We start from the raw sequence: 4288 nt of genomic DNA on the forward strand, positions 1-4288 counted from the left end.
TAGATGACATGCAACTTCTTATCAATTCGCTGTCCCAGAACAGCTCTAACTGCGTAATCAGAAGCATCGCACATGATCTCGAAAGGATAGTCCCAGTTAGGTGCTTGGACTATTGGAGCAGATATCAGAGCTTCCTTGATAAGCTTGAAGGCTTCCAAACATTCATCATCAAAGATGAACTCTGTCTCCTTGCAGAGCAACCTGGTAAGAGGTCAGGCTCTCTTGGAAAAATCTTTGATAAACCTTCTGTAAAACCCTGCATGCCCAAGGAAACTTCTGATATCTTTCACATTGGTTGGGGGGTTGCAACTGCATCATAACCTCAACTTTGGCCTTATCAATCTCTATCCCTTTCTCGGAAATCTTGTGCCCAAGGACTATTCCTTCTCTCACCATGAAGTGGCATTTCTCCCAGTTCAGCACCAAGTTTGTTTCCTCGCACCTGGTAAGTACCCTGCACAGATTCAACAAACAGGAGGAGAAGGAGGAGCCATACACAGAAAAGTCATCCATGAACACCTCCACCATCTCCTCTATCAAATCCGAGAAAATAGAGGTCATGCACCTCTGAAAAGTAGCAGGTGCATTACAAAGACCAAAAGGCATTCTCCTGTAGGCGAATGTGCCATAAAGACAAGTAAAAGTGGTCTTTTCCTGATCATTTGGATGTATATGGATTTGAAAGAATCCACTATACCCATCAAGGAAACAGTAGTAAGGATGATTAGCCAATCTTTCTAACATTTGATCAATGAAAAGGCAATGGGAAGTGATCTTTCCTAGATGCAGCATTCAACTTCCTATAGTCTATGCACATTCTATGCCCTGTAATGGTCCTAGTGGGGATGAACTCATTTTTTTCGTTTTTCACTACAGTTATCCCACCCTTCTTAGGAACACAATGTACAGGTGAAACCCATGTATTGTCAGAGATAGGATAGATAATACCAGCATCTAGCAACTTAAGGATTTCTTTCTTGACTACCTCCTTCAGGTTTGGGTTTAATCTACGCTGGGGTTCTACACTAGAGTATGCTTCATTTTCAAGATGAATCCTATGTGTGCATAGACTAGGAGAAATCCCTTTAATATCATCTAGTGAATACCCTATTGCCCTTCTAAACCTTTTCAGTTCAGTTAACAACATTTCCAATTCATCATGGCTAAGCTCAGCATTTACTATGACAGGGTAAGTAGAATTAGGGCCTAAGAAAGCGTACCTTAGCCCTTTCGGTAGAGGTTTGAGTTCTACCTTTGGTGCTTTGAGTTCAGTCCAGTCATCAGGCGCAGGACTGCTTGTAGAGCTTTGCAGGTCGAGTGAAAGCATCAAACCTTGATTTTCTGCTTGGTCTGCACACTTGACATTCACTGCTTGTAGAGCTTTCAAGTCCTCAAAGACTGCAGATCCTTCTTCCTCTTTGTGAGAGTCCAAAATCTTCTGATAAGCTTCAGTTTCCAAGTGTAGGTACCCATCTTCACCATTCTTTGTCAAAGCACTCTGAAGATGATCCTGTTCATTGAGCTCTTCAAGTAGCTCATCTGCCAACTGATCCATCCTTTCTATGTAGAACAGTTGCCCTTCTATGGTAGGCTTCTTCATGACATCTTTAATGTCAAAGTTCATCTTGAAGTCCTTACCAAGGTTCAGCTCTATCAGACCTTTCTTGCAATCAATGATTGCTCCAGCTGTTGCCAAGAATGGCCTTCCCAAAAGCAGAGGATCCTTTGGTCCTTCATCCATCTCCAATACTATGAAGTCAGTAGGAATCTCCACATCTCCAACTCTGACAGGTAAATCCTCTAAGATACCATTAGCATACCTCACAGACCTGTCAGCCAAAATCATAGCGATATTGTATTGTTCAAACTTCGTGAATCCTAATCTTTTAGCCAAGGAGAGTGGCATCAAGCTGATAGATGCTCCAAGATCGCAGAGACAATTATTGAAAGCGAATGGACCAAGGGAGCATGGCAAAGTGAAGCATCCTGGATCACCGAGCTTTTCCCCTCTGACAGCCTTCCTTTGTATGAGAGCACTGCACTCATGATGTTAGTACCACCATCCCCCGAGTCTCCTTGATTCTTTCATATACCAGATCTTTCAAAAACTTGTGGGACTGAGGTATGAGAGCAATAGCATCGAGTAAAGGCATTTTCCACTTCAATCTCCTTCATTTTTTTATCAAAAAGCGCTTTGTACTTCGCCACCAACTCTTTCTTGAACCTTCCTGGGAATGGAAGTTTAGGCTTGTAAGGAGGTGGGATGAACACTGGCTTCTTTGCTTCAGGAACTGTTGCTTTTTCAGTCGAGGGTTTAGCTTGTAACTCTGTTGAACTTGGATCTTGTCTTCCTCTTCCTTCTGCTCAGCTTTGAATCTCTGGTTCACAGAAGTCCTCCCCATCTTGTTCATCACTGTCCACAGTGATTGCAGTAGGTCCTGTTTGAGATGGGAGTTTTTCTGCCACTGCGAAGGGTAATACTTTGAGCTTGGTGGTACTCTTTCGGGTTTTGGATAGCTTTTCCTGGAAGTTGGCCTTGAGGCTTTGCAGAAGAAGTTGTAGCGTGGTTGCTCTCTAGGTACTTCACTTTAGAGTTAGTGCCTCAACTTTGGTGTTCAAATCGGGAAAATTATGTTGCACTTCAGAGAACTTCTTGGGCAACATCCTGAGCACCAGCTGCTTGTCCTTGAAGAAGTTGCTGAAGCATAGTTGTCATATCGGGAGGGTGGTGCCTGAGGTGGAAAACCTGGAGGTGCACACATGTTTGCCCTGCTGCTGTGTTGAAAGTACTGCTGCTTTGGAGCAAAATTCTGATTCTGGTTGTAAGGAACGAAGGTCTTGTGGCGGCTTGCTGCGCCCTGCTGTTGTTGAGGTTGTTGTTGTTGAGGGTAGACCTGATCCTGTGGATTAGCAACGTTTGTGCTTCTGTAGGAGAGATTCGGGTTAGCTCTGTAGTTGTTGAAACTTCTATTGTAGCCACCTTGGTCCTGCATGTAGCATAACTCCTCAGTTGATCAACCTCCCCCATCTGGGACCTGTATCTGCTCAGCTTCACAGACAAAAATAACTACTGCTTCTGTTGACCCAACAAAATCCTGTCAAATTTCTCATGAAGAGCCTTGATTTCCTTCCTGGTGTTGTCATCAATATCGTTGTTGCTCCTAACAGTCCTATCATAATCCTCATTGTAGTTCCCGTCAGATTGAGCTAAGTTCTCAACAAGTTCCCAACCATCTTCAACATCCTTGTTCAGAAGTTGCCATTGCTTGCAGTGTCAAGCATCATCCTGAACTTAGGCAGAACGCCCCGGTAGAGAGTACTAAGGAGGGATTCCTGACTGAAACCATGGTGAGGACATTTAGTAAGTGCGAGCTCTTGAATCTTTCCCAAGCTTCGCAGAAGGTTTCACCATTTTTCTGAGCAAAGCTGGAGATTGCATTGCGGAGCTTAGCAGTCCGCGAGTTAGAGAAGAACTTCGCAAGAAAAGCCTTCTTACAATCATCCCAAGAGGTGATGGATCCCTGAGGTAAAGCTTTTTCCCACTGATGTGCTTTGTCACCAAGAGAGAATGGGAACAAGCGCAGCTTGAATGCATCTCTCGCTGACACCATTGATCTTTGTGAGGCTGCAGAGCCTGTCAAACTCGTCCAGGTGATCAAGAGGGTCTTCCATCGGCAAGCCATGAAATTTGTTGCCTTGAATCATAGAGATGAGACTACTCTTGATTTCAAAATTATTGTTTGGGATGGAAGGAGGCACAATTCCCTGACGCTCGCGTGTGGGTGTTAGGAGCATCACCAGCGCCAATGTGTCGTGGTTGGCGTGGCAGATTGTTTTGTGCACCAGGTGCATGAGGTTCGTGCTGTTGGTTATCCATACCAACGTGATCTTGTTGATCTAATCCGACTTGATTCCTTTGCTGTCTCAACGCGCGGGGTAAATGATCGACGTCGTCACAGAAAAGGAGATTATGACTGCCTTGGGAGCGTGTTTGCATGCAAGAGAGAACTCAACAGCACTGCTCGAGCTGTGTGTCGAAGGAGTGTTTCCTGTAGCAAACAGATAGACAGCCAACAAGTGAGTAAACAAAAATAAAAGAAAAACAGCTTGATCTTAAGAGATCTGAAATCTTAAATGTAACAGACAAACACCCAATTGGGCAAACGGCGCCAAATTGATAGTAAGATTTTACTTCTCTACTGAAGTTCAATTCCCTAAGCACTTAAATTGTCATTGTAGTACAAAGGGTGTCAAACCAAATGGATGAGCTATTAACCACAAAAGATGC

General features: G+C 44.0%; 1 non-coding gene across 1 annotated transcript; it reads left to right on the plus strand.

The window, feature by feature from the left end:
- Positions 1-3340: 3340 nt before the first annotated feature.
- On the plus strand, positions 3341-3449 carry LOC147929685 (small nucleolar RNA R71). The gene has a single exon (XR_015579063.1). It is a non-coding gene; the product is annotated as a small nucleolar RNA R71 (small nucleolar RNA).
- Positions 3450-4288: the final 839 nt, after the last annotated feature.

This window comes from Camelina sativa, chromosome 13 (assembly GCF_030686135.1).
Source record: "Camelina sativa cultivar CO46 ecotype springtype chromosome 13, ASM3068613v1".
NCBI classification, from domain to species: domain Eukaryota; kingdom Viridiplantae; phylum Streptophyta; class Magnoliopsida; order Brassicales; family Brassicaceae; genus Camelina; species Camelina sativa.